General features: G+C 42.0%; 1 long non-coding RNA gene across 1 annotated transcript; it reads right to left on the reverse strand.

The window, feature by feature from the left end:
* Positions 1-233: 233 nt before the first annotated feature.
* On the reverse strand, positions 234-1,503 carry LOC139070149 (uncharacterized). The gene is made up of 3 exons (XR_011520783.1): positions 1,380-1,503; positions 412-475; positions 234-324 (listed from the first exon to the last, which is right to left on the reverse strand). It is a non-coding gene; the product is annotated as an uncharacterized lncRNA (long non-coding RNA).
* Between the last annotated feature and the right edge of the window lie 17,974 nt (positions 1,504-19,477).

Consider the following 19,477-nt stretch of genomic DNA (forward strand, 5'->3'; position numbering starts at 1 on the left):
AGTAAAGTTAGTAAAGAACACATTTCTATTGTCTGCTAAGAAACTGTTGGGATTTAAAATGGGCCTGTTGTACAAATAACTTGTAAATGATTATTCCTCACTTTTGTCTTAACCAAAGAAATTCCAGTAATTGAGCAAAAACATTTATTTTTAACACTACAGTTTATAAAACAGGGCGCAAAGTGTCGGCACATGTATGTATGTATGTATGTCGATGGTCCGTCCCAACCGAACCAGGAGACACAGACGTCAGGGAGGCCAAGGTTGTCTCTGCAGCTCTCTGGGCACCACGCCTCACTCAGCTGTCTCCAATGATCCAAATGGCTATGGAGAAAAAATAACAGGTTTGTCATAATTGTTTAAAGTACAAAACCACACATGAAGTGGTGAGACAGGTATGTGGAACTTAACACTTGCTGCTTTGTGTAGCTGATGTTGGAGACACACAGGCTGCCATGGTGACATTTAAACAGATCTAACAAAAAAAATTAAAATTAAAAACTCCCAGACCTCATGTCATATTTACTAATCAGCTATGGCTGATTTATTGTTTGGATCACAGTGAGTTACACTAATTCTAATATATTTTTATTTCTATTATACATACATACTTTTTAACTGTTATTTTCACGACTGTTATCAGGCTCTCTTGTTCTGGTTCTGATGATAATTCCGTGTCTTCCAGTAAGTTATCTTGTGCTTACTTCATCTGTAGAATGTCTCTTTACTTTTGGTAAATTGTACTGAGTCCAGAATAAAGACTAGTTGGCTGTACAAGATACAAACAAGTATAACATTTTGGAAATATATGAAATGTATTTACGCTGCTAATTTAGCTCGAATACTAATAACTGCAATATTTTCCGGACTATAACTCGCACTTTTTTACATATTCTGGCTGGTCCTGCTACTTATACTCCGGAGCGACTTATATAACAAAATATGTAGGCTACACCGCGCTGCTGCGGGCCGACTCCGACCCACACAAGAATGAGTCCCCCTGTCCCGCTGGGAGGGTTTCAAACACCGCCAGCATCTGTTAGAGCCTGTGGCGGGGTGCTGAGGGCCGGCTCAAGCCCAGGAATGAGCTGTCCTCGCCGGCCGGGAGGGTTTGAAACACCGCCATCCTCTCTGCTGGCTGTTGTTCATTCTGTTATGGTTACCGGTGCTTGTGTTGCAATGTGAAACGCTTGGTCTCAGATTTTGTAAGAAAGATAATAAAATGTCCCCCCCAAAATACGACTTAAATATATTTTCTCTTATTCATGATACATTTAATGGCTGGTGCGACTCAGGAGTGATATAGCGCCGAAAAAAACTGTACTGAAAACTTGCTCAAAGCAAAATGTTTTCATTACGGAAATAAATTATAAACTTACCGATTTAAAACTTTTTTAATACAGGTACTTCTCACGAACAGGCGCAGAAAACCTCCACCTAAACTCCGTGTAAGGTTCAGGTCGATGGGTGTTCCAGTTAGCTCCGGTTGGGTTGAAGCTAGGTGGCTACATCCGTTAGCTCGGCTCCCACCTCCGCTTTAGCTTTGGGTTAGCCAGGGTTAGCTTCAGGTTAGCTCGTAGCTAGTTCGCCTGGGTGTCGTCACTCGAGCCCAGCCTTACAGCCACACCCTCAGCGCCTCCTCTCTTCCCTTTTATGGAATTGTCTGGGCTGGACGGAACCTGTGACACGGTCAAAATGGCGGTGGTGGCCACCTCCCATTATAGACAACAAACGTGTTATTGAAGCCAATGGAATCCGTTTGTCCAGTATATGTACAGTCTATGTAAACAAAATGGGCAAATTTTCATATTATGTAATTTCTTGCTATATATGGCCTATATCTCCACATATACATAGTTACACACACACACACACACACACACACACACACACACACACACACACACACACATAGTCAGATATTTGGTGTTCATGTAACTTTGCATATATTTTACAATGATTTATCAGATTTCTATATATTGGATTATATTGTTCAATATATGATTGTTTATTTTACAATATATTTTTCTTCTGTAAGGGTTAATGAGCAGATTGGAGACACTCACAGCCATGCTAATTAAGTATAGCATGGCAGCTAAAAGACGTAATCTATACATCTTCTATGTCCAAGACCATATTTCATCATATTATGGACTTTATTGGGACAGCTCAGTTCTTCATGCTCTCACGTGTGTGTACACACACACACACATTTTAAGTTGCACTAGTGCTCTTGACAACCAGTGAGTCCAAAAAAGTGAGAAACACCACAGAATGGGAACAATCTGAGTTAAAACTTTGTACTTAAGTCAAACTGAGCACTCTCAGCTCTGAACCAGCCATGGTTTATGAAGGTACGGCTGATTTAAATCCGGCTGGATTCGTTCCATGCAGGAAACAAAGACACAACATAAAGTGATTAGACAGGTAAACAGCATGTCAAAGCAGAGCGCATCGCTAATACTAAACAGTCTGATGCAACCGGACATGACTGGGACGAAAAAAACAACAACACAGTTGTCTTCAACTGCTGACTAGATCGTTTTGCAGTGTCTCTTCTAGTTTAACAGCCACAAATGTTCCTGGCTTCCTGGACAGCTGAAAACAACGTTTTATTTCAGTAGTGGTTGTACTTAAGTACCAAGAGAGTGTGACCAGAAACAAATTTCTGCTTCATAATTTATCGAACTGGCAGTGGCTCAAATATAACCTTAACGTACATTTTTGCAAATAAAATAAGAGGATAAAGGTAAACAAAATGTAACTAAATAAGATTGCTCATTTAAACATGAAATGGACTTTCTGCAAATTGGATTTGGTTTGATTTGCTCACTTCCTGTTGTAGAAGTTGCATTCAAAACAAACGTAATTCAAGTTAAAGTTTAGACATTTTAATTTGGGCTTTTGTGCAAAAACTATCAACAATAAATATCTGTCAATAGCTCCTTAAAGACCTCACTTTGGAAAAATACTTTTAATTTGACTGAGATGCTAACGGCTAATCTGTAGTCGATTACTTCTGCTTTCCAGCAACTCTAGATCAATTACTACTGTCTTACAACAAACTAAATCTCAAAAATCATATAAACACGATCTCAAAAGTTGATGTCACATGGTTATTTAGAGCAGACATTAACCATCCAGTCAGAACTAAGCTGTTTCTCTAAAGCAAGACTGTTTAAAGGGCTGTCTACAGCATCAAAATATTATTTGTTCACAACATTTAAAGAAACACTAAAGGAATTCCTGCATCTCTGTCCTACTGGTTGAAAGAATTACAAGAGTTGTGGAAAACCCTGCCGCAGCCTGCTGTAGCTAGCGCAAACAGTGAGCTAACATGAGCCAAATCATACTAAATTAGCCACGAAGCAAAAAGATCCATACTGTTGGACAAAAAACATTATTACTCACAAGCATTAGCAACAAAGCCAGGTCACCATCAGTCCATGATTCTGTAGACTCCTTCAGCTCCATCTCACCTCTAAAAACATTCCTCTTGGACTTTTACTTTCATGATGCAAACAAAATAGCTAAATTCTTCTTCTTTTTTTGTTTGGTAAATGGCTTGTATTTGTACAGAGCCTTCTTAGGGTTCTACAACCCCCCAAAGGTGCTTCACAGCACAATCAGTCATTCACTCATTCACACTGGTGGGGATGAGCTACGATGTAGCTACAGCTGCCCTGGGACGCACTGACAGAGCCAAGGCCTGCTGTACACAGGCGACACCGGTCCCTCCGACCACCATCACCAGCAGGCAAGGCGGGTTAAGTGTCTTGCCCAAGGACACAACAGCAGCATTCTCTGGCTGGACCTGGGATCGAACCCGCAACCTTCCGATTACGGGACAATCTGCTCTACCTCCTGAGCTACTGCTGTCCCTAATACTGATTGCACTAAAAAGGCTAACTACTAGCCTTTATATTAGCTATCGGCGGAGTAAACAGCTAACAGTCATAAAGCAGGTAGAGCGCTCCATTTAGTGAACTTACCTGTCCCACAGCTGGTTAAGTGTGGTTTCTGGTCACCAGAGGCTGGGGCGGATTAAGGACTGAAGAACATCTGGGGCTTAACACACACGCACGCGCGCACACACACACGTGACACGCACTAGTCAACATCATGTATGTCTTGTACCACATAATTTTTAATCTGAAGCTACATATTAAGCATATTCAGGGCAGAATATTGTTCCTGTTAGTGTTTAGTGTGAGATGATGGTAAATATTCCCTTTCTTTCTCCATCAACTTTACCTGACAGTAAGCTAACTTTAGGCAAACCAGCAGCACAACAAATATTTTCAAATAAGACTCACAAACCTGAGTCAACACCAGTCTCATCAAAGCTGGGGTTCTGTCGTTGTACTTTTGGTCTAAAAAACGTCCTTATGTCCATCTTCACTCATGCGTTTCAGGCAGAGACTGTAGAAGAAGCCGGCTGCTGAAGGGCTTCTTCTTCAGTGGTGGAGGCTCAGGCAGGCTGTAAAATGGTAAATGGCCTGTATTTGATATAGCGCCTTCTAGATTCCTAAAACCCCCCAAGGCGCTTTACAACACAATCAGTCATTCACCCATTCACACACACATTCACACACTGGTGGGGATGAGCTACAATGTAGCCACAGCTGCCCTGGGGCGCACTGACAGAGACGAGGCTGCCGAGCACTGCCGCCACCAGTCCCTCCGAACACCACCAGCAGGCAACGTGGGTTAAGTGTCTTGCCCAAGGACACAACGACAGCGACAGACTGAGCGGGACTCGAACCAGCAACCTTCCGATTACGATTAATTGTATACAAACTACTGCCAGCTGCTCCCTCTCTGTTGGACTTTGGTACTGCATGTTACTTCCACGATTTAGATCCGGGGCTTTCCATGAAACATCCGGGGCTTCGGCCCAAGTAGCTGGGCCTAACGCCGCCCCTGATCAGAGGCCTGAAGGGTGCTGTACAATCTGAAGTTACTAACGTTTCTGCATCAAGAATCACTGAAACTCACTTTGAAAGCAATAAGTTGAAGTGTTTGAAATCACATGAAACATGATTTTAATGTTTAATCAGACACTAGGCTGACTGTCCTTGCAGGAGAATTTGTATTCATGGTGTTTTTGAGGGTTGATTTTAGCATTCATTTAAACAATCAGATGCTAAATAAATTTAAAGTATTCAGAATTATTATTATTTGCGGCATGGTGGCATCCTTTCTAGTTTCTTCATAAATCATCAAAAAATCCTAAAAACAAGAATTCAAAACAACCTGAGTTTTAAAAGTTGTGTTAAAAAAATAAACACACCAAGTTAGTTCTTGGTCATGCCAGCTAACATCTGGCAGCCACGCAAGAAGACATCCGATTGATGGATCCACCTGTGCACAGTCACAACCTATTCTCTCAGGACAACTAGAGTTAGTTCACAGCTTTTCCCGTGAAACTATTCTTTTACTTTAATTTTTTGTATTATTTTTCAATCAAACTGGCATGTGGGTGCACTGTGATTCACTCTTAAAAATCTACACTGTTGGTTAAAAGTGTACTTTGTTAAAGCAGAGATGTGAGTTGAAAGCAGTGGGTTAGTAATTAGTGTGTTTTTGTGTCAGTTTCCTTTGACATGCTCAAGATTCTCACTTGCGATAATAAATAAGCTACGTTTCAACAAAAACAAAAACGTATTAATGCAAAAAAAGGCACTCTAGCCTATTTCAGTGAGGAAAACCTACTTTTATTAAACCAAACCGCAACCCAACCCCCCCCCCCGGAATTATTTGCAGCAAAGTGCAAGAAAGGATAAATATTTGATGAGGAAGCATATGTCCTAATGAACGAACAGAGATGTGCAAATGAGTGCAAAAAGGTGAATCTTTACAGAGTGGCTGAGGTTGAGAGGGATGGCCTTCACCAGCAGCTGCAGCGCTTGGCATCAACCCCACCCCCCCTTCCCTCTTATTCCCTGAATGACACCCCCTTGATCTAAGATCACTGAGTCTTCAACTAGAGTTGCTTCATTCTCCTCACCCAAAACACCAGACAGGCTCTGCATTGATGCTATATTTATAAGCAGGTAGCTGCAGAGTGAGGAGAGATTGTGTGCCTCAGGTCTTCTTACCTGCAACCCACAAGTTCACCTACGCACAAGAGCTCAGGTTATCTGATGTGAGCTGTTGTTTGATCCACGCTGACATGCATCAAGTTCGAGCATGTATGTTTAATGCGTGATGACACATCGTTATGAGAGTAATAAAATATAAATGGCCTAATGAGAAAAAAACAACATGCTGTGCACTGCCCTGACCGAGTGGATTTGTTGTGTAACTTATACACTTGCCGAGCTAAAAGTGACTTTGTGTCAAGGAAATGCTAAGTAAATGAACAAAGCGCGATCATCCATCATGCATCTTCCCTTGCTTAAAGTCAACCACCGAAGCTACTTTTGCATGATGATCGCAGCTTGCAGGCCATATGGCATTCCCGAGGCTTTCCTTGGAAAGAATTTTGTACTTATTGTTGCTGCTTGTGTGATTTATTTATTTTCTAATTTGGAGTGTTCAATATGTTTACACAATCTTTGATCAGAAAACGTCCTCCAGGGCTTTGAGTCGGGACAAAAAATTCTGTTTCACAATAAAAGCGTAGGTTCACTGAGAAACGTTCTTTGTTCTTTTTGAAATATGATCGATCAATCTCGGTTTCACATGCCTGCTATCCTATTTGTGTGAATATATAGTCTGGCCACGACACATAGACAAAGCTCAGTCATGGGTCGGAATCTATAGTTGTCTTTCAAACAGTCTGCAGGCAATTGGACAATGAATAAAGTGACATACTCATCACTATAGATCTCAGTCAGGGGGGCAGTCCACCATACACCATTGAAGAAGACATAAATACATCCTTTTGGTGAATAAAGGACTTAAGTATTGTTATGGTTGGCAGTTGTTTCAGAAATTATTAAGAGTAGACAATACTTTCTTTTGCAAGTTTTGTTCAAACCTGCATCACATGTAGCAGTCTCGGGCATCCATCTTAACTCCCTACACTTCTACTTCTTCTTCTACCTATGTTATCCTATCCTATACTGTCCTTAGTGGGAGACCCAAGTACCTCTATCTGCTCTTGACTCAAAGAAAAGCCCAACTAGTCTAATGTTGATGCCAAAGCCATTTCAAACAAGCCTCTGCCATCTTTGTTGTTTTTGTCCTGTTGTAGCAACATCCCACTTATTGTACTAAACTGATAGGGCACTGGGATTGGCAAGACACTGGCTGCAGTTCCTACGGAGCATGGCTAGACCAACCTGCAGAGTGTAGCTTCTGTTATGGTCTGTAGCAGTCTAGATTACTAGGCTACCCACTTCCTGCGTTAGTCGGAAAAAGAAAACAGATGAGGAAACTTTCAGGTCAGAAAAATCTATGACACACTGTAAATTAGCATTCATGGACTCGCCCATCTTATCTTATGACCGCGGATGACTGTGTTGTTTTAGCAGCCAGGAAGTGAGCAGAGCAACATCTCGACTAGTAGAAACTAACCGGTAGCGTAAAAGCTCTTCAACATTGCAGAACACATTCAGGCTTGTGGTTTTCCTGTAGATAAAATATCAACATTCAAATTTTTCGCCCAAGAAAGAAAAGCGAACGGAGGCAAAGGAAGAGTCGTGTTGCTGTTAGCCAATCAGGGGCGAGATGTTTGCATATCATGAACATTATTGAGTAAAACTCCAAATCCGGTCTTTTTCTGCCCACACTCATCTGATTATCTTGCACTTTCTGAAACAGGAGTGCCAGAGTTCACAAAGCAGTCATTCACACTAGACACGCATGCTTCTTCTAATTTCTTTTCAATTTAAAATTTTTATGCTTTTATATTTGGCATCTTGGGCGGGCGGCAAAGAAAGAATTTCATTGTACGGGGAAATGCGTTTCTTCTTTGAATCAAGCTGTGTGGCATATGGCTGGAAAACAACTCTCAAGTCCTACAGTTCTCCTCTACCTCAGATAATATATATAAGTCTGACACAATTTCATTCCTCTGTCATGGCTCGAGGTAAGTGCCTAACCCAAGACATGCAGAATCATCACACAAGTCCAAAATAGTAAAGTAAAATGTCTTTATTATAAACGGGTAACTAAGAACTGCAACAGGGAAGTCCTGTGCTGAGGAGCCAAGACGGCTTGAGTCTTTGAGGTGTCAGGTAGAATGCTGAGAGGAAGTGAAGCCGGGGAGGACGCTGAGCAGAGCGTGAGAGATGTCGTAGGAGTGAGGCAGCAGAGGGAAATCCGAGCAGGAACGTCGGAGGAGGACGAGACGTGTAGAATAATCCAGAAGTGAAGACAGCGAGGGTGAGATGATGATGAGGTGATCCTGAGCGAGACAAACAGGTATAAGGGAATATCCAAATCCAAATCCGAAACTACGATCCAAGGTCAATAATCCAAAACACGAGTTAAACAGGTTTCAAGGTTCAAGTCGAGTGGCTGGTGCTACCTAAACTGGTACAATCATCCGGCGAAATGAAGTGTCTCCGTCCTCCTTTTGAACCCGCGTTCCTGATTAGGGAATTGCCTGCAGCTGTAGTTCCCTCTGCTCCCCACCTGCGGAGAATGAACTTAGGTTCTGGTGAGAGGAGATGATGGAAACTCACCTCTGCTCAGGGACATGACATCCTCATCCACAAACATGGTGCTAAATACCAGGTTTATGAACAGATTCCATGAGGATACCCAGGATTTCATCAGCGTATTAGTTTAAAAATAATCTTTGATTCGCTGACTGATCTGATGTGTGTCCACGCCTGAATGTGTAATAGCTTTGCTGTGTTAGCTGCTTAAAAATGTCTGAGCGGTTGATATTATATTATACTGTACAAGTACGGCAAGACATAAGCAACAAATAAATACTCAACATTAAGTCATTTCTGCGTGCAAACTAAGTCAGTGTGCCCAGCATAAACAGCAGTTTTACTGAAGTTAGTCTGTCTGCTGTCTGGTCGCAGTCTCCCTGGAGTTCCTGTGCTCTGGGGCAACTCCTGGATCTCTGGGACTTGGAGCTCCCTCTGTCTCCTGCACATCTTTAGGGGGCAGATCTGTGGTCACTCACACTCTCTACTGGACGCTCCTATAGAGCTCCGGGAGTTGACGTCACTTCTCCCGGCATGCAACAGTTCAAATCGAAACGGCGCCATATTGGCAGGCAGAAGCCGGCAGCTGGACTATTTGTTATTGTCAGAAAACTCAATCAAACGGGAAATATGGTAGATTCCTGTTGTGCCCCAGGATGCAGAACAGACGTGGACGACATAAGGAATGAGCCATCTACAGGATTCCCCAAGATCCGGAGCGCCGCAAACGTTGGATGATTGTAATAAAACGCACTAGTGACCGGGCTAAAATGAAGCTGTGGGATCCCGAGAGTAAAGGTTTTCACTTATGCAGCGACCGCTTCATATCAGGTACTTAAACCAACGTTTCCTCAACTGTGTGTGGTATTTATTTTAAATACTTTTATTATGATTCTTAGAGGGCTTCCTAAACTTATTTTGGCATGGCTTTTTCTGTCTTATTACTCATAGCAGCAAGTAAACATCACGTAAAACGTTGCCTCGTGAGTTCTGCGTGCTGCCATTTCCGTGTTTTATGATGACAGCAATTAACCGGCTAAGCTGTATTTTATTTTAAGCAATGGTTGATCAATTGTCAGATCACACATAAAAAGCACTTTGGATTGCTATTATCTGTCTCACCGAGACTACTTATGTGTAAATCTGTTATTTGTCCGTCCATCCATCCATTTTCATCCGCGTATCCGGAGTCGGGTTGCGGAGGCAGTATCGTGACTTCCCTCTCCCCAGCCGCCGGAGCCAGCTCCTCCGGGTAAATCCCAAGGGGTTCCCCGGTCAGGTCCGGTGTTGTGCCGGTAAGAAGTCCGCTCCGACAGCTTCTGGCGTTTTTAAAAAGTATCCCAGGGGCACGGTAAGGGTCGGAGATGTTTAGTCTATTTAATTTCTGACTATATAAAACGATTTCTTCTGTTTTAAAGTGTGAAGTAAACTCCGACGAAGTAAAATCCTAGCGGATCCCGTTCACGTTCATGGTTACATCCGTGTTTGTTTACCTTTTTTGCATGCCAAAATGGCATCCACTAACTGAGAGTCACGTGGGGTCTGGAGCTCTATAGAGAAACCTTACATAAACAAGCGCGTGTACACACACAGGTGCTCACATGGTGCTCTCATAAGTATGGACTTGGGCACGTTCAACACATGTCTTAAGGCTATGGTGGGCACTAAATGCACTGTGATTTATTATCATGTGACTGTTCAGTTAAACAATGTTGATTATATATTTCTTCATCAAGTTGACGCAGTGATAACTGGATCTTGCTGTATTGTTGTGTCCCATTTTTTTTTTTTTTACTTTTTCATTTTTTTTCCTTCTCTCTTTCTGCAGGTCTAGAAGCAGACTCTTGTTCATTATTGTTTATTTTTGTGGACCCCCCCCCCCCCCCCAACTTTTGTCTCTTCCTTTCTCTTTCACCTCTGACTCCGTGTCCGGTCGGAATTAAAAAGCATTGAAAAACAATAACAATAAAGTTTTAAGTATCAGGCGTGACATTAAAAGCAGACGCTTTGATGCTCCACCTGAGAGTAAATCTGTAAGGCTTGTTACCAGCATTCAGACATCAGTTCTGTTTGCTTCACAGCCAGACAGGACACGGGGGGAAAAAAAAGAAAAAAGAAGTTAGTCTGCTAAAGAAAAGGAGTTATTATGATTCAATGAACTTCGTCTCTGTGTCTCTTTGTTGTCTTGCCTGAGGCCACATTGAGAAGCTCCTAAGGAAACATCTGGTATTTAAAGGAGACAGTTCTCCCTCTCACACACCTCCACATTTTCAAAAACAAGACCTTGAAAATTGAGTGCCTCGTTACTCCATTCGGCACCACAATTGGCACTAATAATAGTTCATGTCAGAGTAATTAACAAAACTAACCCTAATTAATTGACCAATAAAATGAATGCCTATTTACTTAGCCTTTTTGGACCTACACATTTAATAATAAGGTTCTCTGGAAGTTTTGTGGAAACAAAGATCAGTTGACATTTTTCACAAGAACTAACGGCAAGGCTAAACAGGGTCAACTATGGAGTGTCTTATTGTCTCAAAATCTTTGTAGCAGTTCATGCAAATTATACTTTCTAACCTTAAAAATAGGCATATACTCGTTATTTAAATACATGTGCAGTGGTCTCTGGTAAAAATGTATGCCTTGTGAGTTGATATCTATGTAAAAAAAAACACTTGCGCTCTTGTTTCAGGAAGTAGAACTTAGCTGGATGAGGGAGGGGGCAGTAAACGGCAGGATTTGGAGTCATAGGCCTGGATTTTACTTGTTTTTTTAACCTTGTGCTGATGCAGACAGCAGGCTGCATTGTCGTTCACAGAATTACTGCTACACTGCACTGCAGGTAGTACTGGAGTGTTCCACTAGGGGGCACAATAGAGAACTCAGACCAAACAGAGAGTTTGTGGGTACAACCAAAAGAAACGTGGCATCAATAGAAGAGATTAATTACTGGGTAATTTTGAGATCACAGCAAAAAAAAAAAAAAAAAAAAAAAAAAAAGAATAAATAAATAAAAAGACAACAGTGGTATCGTAGAAATCAAACCAGAGACAGAGTGACCATGGTGAGTGTGTTTTGTTCGTTTTGTGAACTCCGCCTAATGATCACTCGTGTATTGCAGTGTGCGAAGGCGTCGCGTTAATTTCAGGGGATGTGCTCAAACGACTTCTTCATCTCAATGCAAGTTACGCGAGGCAGACATTTTAAACATGTGTACGCGTTGCTAAAAACCAAGTATATTCCAGGCCTTACTCATTATTATTAGAAGTGGCTAACAGCAGCACGACTCTTCTACTGCCTCTGTTCGCTTTGCAACATTGGCGTTTTATCTCCACAAATAACACAAGCCTGAACGCTCCATGTTGTGGGGTTGCTAATGCTAATGGTTAGCTTCTACTAGCCAAAACACATTCGGCTCTCCTAGCTGCAAAAATAAACAGACTTCACCTGTTGTGAGCCAAGATGGGTGAGTCAATGAATGCATGACCTGATTGTTTCCCCGCGGCTAATGCAGGAAATACGGATAAAAGACTTTTTACATTCACCATGCATGTGAAACTCAGATTGACGTGTCATCAATGGCTTCTTCAGTTTCGCTGCAACACTGACCATTGAATTTGGATTGAATGGAACTGAATGCTGCAGCAGTTAGCTTCTGCTGCAAAATTTCAGATAATTATGTAAATGACCATGTAATGTGAATTTTCTGATGGTGTAAAGGTTTATAAACTAATTTGCACACTGAGACTGAAGTTTAGAGACCACACTTGTTCTAACACAGCAGAAATGTTTTCAACTAATCAGTAGCTCATATGTGTCCAAAATAATCTTTGTTTCTCTAGTCAGAGGTTATACAAAGCACCATTTACAGCACGCTAATGATTACCTGGAAGTTATATGAAAACTGGTAATCATATAAAACTAGTTTAATTCTTTATACCCCCAAATAATCACATATTATATAATTTTTGACATGTTAAAGGGTATTCACTATTTTAAGATATATGCAATAGTCTTAAACATTTTATTTTTCCATCTAATTCCAATTAAATCAACAAAAACCTGCCAAATGTGACAACATTTACTGTAATCATCACCTGTAGAATACTGGTTGGGAAAATGGTCATTTAGCCTGTACTTTGAGAGAGGAAGCTGAAGCAGAATGGATCAATATGTCACCTGCAAGCCAAGATAACGACAAGACAACAAAGTACATGGATGCACCCTTAAGGAATTTCTCAAGGCTCACTGTAAATGACCTTCAGTGACTACGTTTACATGCAGCCAATATCTGGGTTATGATCGGGTTAAGGTCGGTATTCGAGTTTCTGAGTTGATCAGAATAACCCGTTTACGAGCGTAAATAGAAAGAGTTACCCCTAACTTTCAAAACCCGATTTAAATGTGGACGTTGCAAGCATCCAAATTTGGAATATTTTAACGGTGACATTGGTTAAAGTCACAGAGAGCCCTGAAGGAAGTATTTTTTTTAGCTGAGAATGAGGACAAATGCACCAAGAGCTCCAGTGACCACAGTACTCATCGAGCAGTGAAACCAATGCCACATTTGCTTTAGGTGTCTGCAGTTAGTTCATGCTGGGGCTCACTCTAGACTTTTGTCCCCATTTTTTCTAGAAACTCTACGCATTCATCCACCTCCCAACTACAACTCACTATTTTTAAATGCAGTTTTAATGGGACTATGTTTATGCATAAAAGTTAAAGAGCTTCTTTCCTTATATTTTTTTGTACATTTGCAGTGGTCTCTAGTAGTAATTAATGCCTTGTAAGTAATACTGGGGGAAAAAAGCTCTGGTGCACATGATTCAGCTTGGAGAATTCAGCTGGAGAAAGTGGCTTTAGAGGACAGGATTTGGAGAGCTACTTCCTGATGTTTGGACATCTCACCTCTGATTGGCCAACAACAATGAGACTCTACCACTGTTGTTTGCTCTGCAACGTTGATGTTTTATCTCCAAATAACTCGAGGCTGAAGGAATTCTGCTGTGTGGTGGAATTGCTAATGCTATCAGTTAGCTTCTACTAGCCAAGGTGTTTTCTACTGTTTCCTGGACGCTAAACCAAAAACAGCCTTCCCTGTCGCAAGTCAAGATAGGTGAGTTAACGAATGTTAAGTGACAGTGTTGTTTGTGTATTAAATAACAGAAAGAGGCATGGAGCTTGTTTAACCAGTAAGAGCTGTATTCACAGAACTGGCGCCAATGCAATGAACGTCCTTCACTTCCTTACTTGGGTCATACCATTCTATGTCCCAACACATGGGGGGGTAAAGGGGCGCTACCATTTACTTAACAGGACATCTTATAACATCTTATAACCCCCCCCTGTTTTTAACCATAAAGCGTAACCGCTGTCTACAGCTCTTACTATAGGTTCAGTCTTTTTGGCACCTTCACCAGCCTGCCGCTGGCCGTCCTGTGCTCTGATGTGGGCGGTGAGACTTCCCTGGGCTTGAACTGCAGTTTCTTTAGGCTCAGTCTAAGCGCCACCTCCCGGCATCTCTCCATGAGCTCCAATAGTTTCCTATCATGGTCTGCCGCTGCTTCCCCATCCGTATCCCCATACCCCACCACCAGAATATCGTCTGCTATAGGTTCTACCCCTTTCAGCCTAGCTAGAAGCTCATGCTGTTTTCTCTGATATATCTCTGGGGCCACTGGCACCCCAAAAGGCAGTTTCAGCCAGCGCTTCCTGCCCAGAGGCGTCCAGAATGTTGTCGCATAACTGCTCTCCTCATCCAGCCGACACTGCAAAAACGTATCGTGCGCATCCACAAGAGTGAAAACACGAGCCTTGGGGAGTTTGTGTAAAACTTCCTCCAATGTGGGCATTATGTAGTGGGACCTCTTTAGAGCTAGGTTCAGTGACTTGGGGTCGATACAAATCATTAATTTCTCTGGCTGCTGGACTATCACCATGCTGCTAATCCAGTCACAAAGCTAATTTGGTTCGGACACTGAGGCTAGATGCCCATCTCTCTCATATTTGTCCAGTTGAGCTTTGACAGCCTCTCTGAGAGCCACTGGAACATTGCGTGGTGAAGCCTGCACTGGCGCTACATCCTTATCTAACACAAAAATGAACCTCACCGGGGAGAGCTTCGACTGGCGCATTAAAAACATCCTCTTAAGTGCTGATCAGGTGCTACCTAGTCATGCGGCCTGAACCGCTGTGCTCTACCACAAGTAGTTCCTTTGGTATGGTAAAATGCATTAATCCTAAACGTTCGCAGGTGTCGCCTGACAACAGGGGTCTCTGACTGCTCCTCACAATCTCAAAGTTCAGCTCATGGGTTTTGCTCCTCACTACACACTCAGTGTTGAATATGCCAACCGATGACATAGACTGGCCTGAAGATAACACTAGTCTGGTCTGGCTTGGTAATAACACAGCCTGAGGTGCTAGCCTCCTCATATCCTTCATACTCATAACGTTGCAGGTTGCCCCAGAGTCTAGCTGGCACCTCTGAAATCCTCCGTTCATTTTAATATTAGCAAACCACTTTTTCCCACACCCCTGCACTGCCCCTATGCTCTCTGTTGTGTATGTGTGCCTCCATGTCAGATGGGCTCATATCTTCCGGGCGTGCGGGTTCTGCGGCATTGACCTGTCTACGGGTCAGACCTCTCTTCATGCACATTTTTGCAAAATGGCTTGCTGTTCCACAGTGGCGGCAATTCCTTCCATTTGCGGGGCATGATTCACGTCTGCGCCGATGTCCGCTCCCACAAAATTTACATTGTGTGTCCTCGCCCGACCTGGGCGTCTGGTTATGAGATCTGTCATAGCGGGTCTGTCTCGGTTCAGTCCATGGCTGCCGGCTGTCTGTAGCATGCACTATCTCTGGAGGTCTATCATGTAACATCGCTTTTAGACCCATGTCGGTCAACTCTGCGACCCAGCATATTTCTATGGCAGATGCAAGGGTGAGCGTTTTCTCTCTAAGCAGGTGACGCCGCACAGCTTCATCACATACACCCAACACCAGTCTGTCTCTTATTAAATCCTCTTTGAGGTCGCCATACTCACATGATGCAGCTTTCTCCCTTAAACGTGTTACAAACGCATCGATGGGTTCTCCCCGTCCTGCCTGCAGCTGCCGAATACATATCTTTCAAATACCACATTCCTGGCCGGCTTAAAATGCGCACCCAGAGCGTCGAGGATGACTGTGGGGTCCTTCGCCTGCTCCACTGAAAGTCCCAAATTGTGTTTGTATATGTGTCGGTGATCATTGCCCATTACCCGTCGCAGGGTCGCCGCTTGTACCTCCTTGTCTTTGTCGTTCAGCCCCGTTGCCAGCACAGAATCCTCAAACTCCGACCGGAATTCGTCCCAGTTGTTCGCTAGGTCGCCGGTCATTTTCATCTCCCCCGGTGGTGGCACCGTGTTCGCCATTGTGCTGCCGCTGATGTCTTCCTGTGTAGCTCCGATTTCCTTCTTCACGTAGTCACTTCTGACACCATGTTTGTGTGTTAAACAACAGAAAGAGGCATGGAGCTTGTTTAACCAGTAAGAGCTGTATTCACAGAACTGGCACCAATGCAATGAATGTCCTTCACGTCCTTACTTGGGCCATACCATTGTGTAGGCCAACACATGGGGGGTGGGGGGGGGGGGGGTGGTAAAGAGGCACTACCATTTACTTAACATGACATCTTATAACATCTTATAACAAGTGTGACGTAGATCTGTCAGGCTTTTAAAATACTAGAGTTTCACCATCTAATTTCCATCAGAAGCAAATGCAGGAGATAGATGTAGGAGACTATTCTCATGTTCAGCCTGCACGTTAAACTCAGAGTGACCGATCATTTAAAAAAAACAATAAGTAAAAAATAGTTTCTGAGTGAAGGACCTCTTTAAGCTATTGATTTCAAAGTGGTTTCAGTGATTCTTGAAGAAGCAACTTTACTAGCTTCAGATTGTGACCAGAAACTGTCCATAACAGTTTTGTGGCATGGTTCAATAGATGGAGCTTTACAACTGTTAGCTGTTTACTCTGCCAATAGCTAATATAAATGCTAGCAGTTAGCTTTTTGAGTTCATCCACCATCAAGAAAAATCACCAAAATAAAAAAAAATTAAGAAATTAGACTGTTTTGTTAGCATCACAGCGGTGCCTGGAATTTAGAGAAAGATAATATTGTCTTTGGAGGTGAAGCAAAAATCCAAAACCAGAGTGAACATCGGCACTAGCCTACACTACTGGTCTACACTAGCTTGAGGAAGCTAAAGGAGGCTACGAAATCACGAACCGATGGTGACCTGGCTTTGTTGCTACTGGACTTGTAAGTATTAGGATTTATTTTTACTTTGTGATTTGTTTGGTATGGGTTGGCTTGCATTAGTATTAGCTTGTTGTTAGTGCTAGCTAAAGCAGGCTGTGGCAGGGTTGTTTACACCCAGTACGATGGAGAAGCAGGGAAAGCAGTGTTACTTAAAGGCTAAAGGTTTACCTCACTTCATAGTTATACAGACAAGAATGTCTGGAAAACTATATATATATATATATATATATATATATATAATGTGTGTGTCTGTATATATAGTCAAAATGCAAAGCACACCAGCTAAAAGGATGAGATTATTCTTTAAGTTCTTCATAACTAAAGCTTTAGCATTTCAAATTCTAACGTCAAACATCATATTTCCTAATATCAGCTTATTTTCTGGAGAAAAGCTTCGTTTGGCACTGAGACAATGTGTTTGCCGCTGGACTAGTTTCCCAAATCTCTCTGTACAAACAGCAGCTGCAGCGTATGTCTGGATATCTGGTCAAGTGAATTTGTAAATGTTAACCAAGAGCAAACATGAGAAAAATGAGGTTTGACTCATGTGACACGGATGTACTGAACATGAACAATGTGTGCTCAGTGGGCAGGAAAATTGATGAAAGCGTCTATCTGGTGGTTATTTACCTGCAGTGTTAAAGATGTCACTCAGCTATCGGCGGCAGCTCAGCGCCACTGATTAAAATAGAAAAGGACAAATATTTCTAACTAAAAAGCTGTCACTTTTTAATTCTCTCTGCTGCCTGGTGGGTTAGGTGTTCCCTAGTAAAGACATTTTTGCTCCAGTTTTAGTTGCACCACTTCTTTTTCCACCCCTTCAAACAGGATCAGCAAAGGATTAGTCATGTGGGGAGAACAGAATCAGCAATCGCAGTGACACGTTGGCTTCATCTCAGAGCGTGCTTGCTTGTGATAGAGACAGATATCAGCTCACAACATCTGATACACCTGCAGAAATGTGCATGACACCTGCACGAGACTCTTCCCCCTCCCCTCCCTCTTCTGTTTCCAGAGTCTCCTCTAGATGGCACTGTGCAGCTGCTTGTGGACCATAAACGGCCTGTTTGGCTTCACTAGCTGGATGTGCTGCTTTATTCAGAGGAGCGTTTCAATGCTTCACCCACCCTAATATGGTATTCTTCTTCTTCTCTGGCTATTATTGTTTTTCACAGCCTATTTTGCTTAAATAAGCGGCTCTTTGGTCCGGTGGAAGGGCAGCAACAGATAAAGAGCAGATTTTCAGCTCGCTGAAGAAAGTATCTTCATTAATTTGGTCAATAACAATTAAATTTTGACTTGATTTTTTTTAAACTCGCATCGTCACTAGGAAACAAGGAAACAGGCTGACCTTGATTTCACCTCTGGCAAAAAATCAAAACCCCAAAGCTGAGCTCCAAGTCTCGTCAAGGTCGCTACATTAGTTTCACAGGCAGGAGGATCCAATTCCTGATTTGTTTCCACTTTCAAAATTTGATCCCATTCTGCTTATTATAATGCTCGCAGGCTGTGACCCCCCTGGATACATTAGTCACCCCTCTGCACTCACTTTTCTCCCACTTTGGATGTCACACAAAGGACACAAAGCAAGCGTCGCATGCAGAGTGGAGGAAGCCCGAGCCACCATGATGGAATTAATCACCGCTGTTGTTTGAAATTTAATAACAAAAACATCTTTAAGCGGGAAAAACGAAACAAAAAGATGAATTTAGGTAGAAAAAATTTTAAAGTTACAACCTCTAGAGGAGAATTTTTATATTTAGATGTTACTTTAGTTTGTAATCATGAAAACAAACTGAACATTTCAATGGCTCAACTTGGATTTTTTATTCTCATGTGCATAAACTAACGTTGTATTCAGAATAATGATTTTCTTGAATTTTCAAACGCTGCGGTGAATGCCAAAAGGTGCATGCTCAGAGGAGTCAGTGAAGACCAGGGCTTTAGAATGAGGGGTAAAGAATTGTTGGTTTTACATGAAGCAAGAAAAACCAAAAATTTAGACAAAAATCCACATGAACTTGTGTTTTAATGACCTGAATGCATGTGAGATATAAACATCTATTTCTTTTGGCTCCTGTCAGTGCCCCTAAAATAAGGAAGGTAACTGAAAGCATCCTGTGGTTGAAAATTTTGTGGATTTTGAAGATCTATACAATTTCATTTTCCGGCTAAATTAACGATGATCATCAGCACGAACACTCAAGAACAACAGAAATACCAGAAATGAAATTACAATAGAATAGGATGAGAATAGGAAGTGTTACTCAGCCCTTATAGAAAAATCAATAAAGAGGAAGACACAAAAATGGCTCTTTCTACACAGAAATAAAACAAACAATTTGTATGTACAGAAAATGTATAAAAATGAATAAAAATTTATAAATATGTCCAAAAAGTATAAAAATGTACAGAGATTAAAGAACAAGAAGGAAATGTAACTAAAAAAAAATAAACAAATTGTACTTTTGTTATTTCTACTATGAGAAAAATGCAGTTAATCAACTTGTCAAGACTTATTTAGAAACTGACTGGTGAGAAAATTACCGG

The sequence above is a fragment of the Nothobranchius furzeri genome, chromosome 5 (assembly GCF_043380555.1).
Source record: "Nothobranchius furzeri strain GRZ-AD chromosome 5, NfurGRZ-RIMD1, whole genome shotgun sequence".
Lineage (NCBI taxonomy): Eukaryota > Metazoa > Chordata > Actinopteri > Cyprinodontiformes > Nothobranchiidae > Nothobranchius > Nothobranchius furzeri.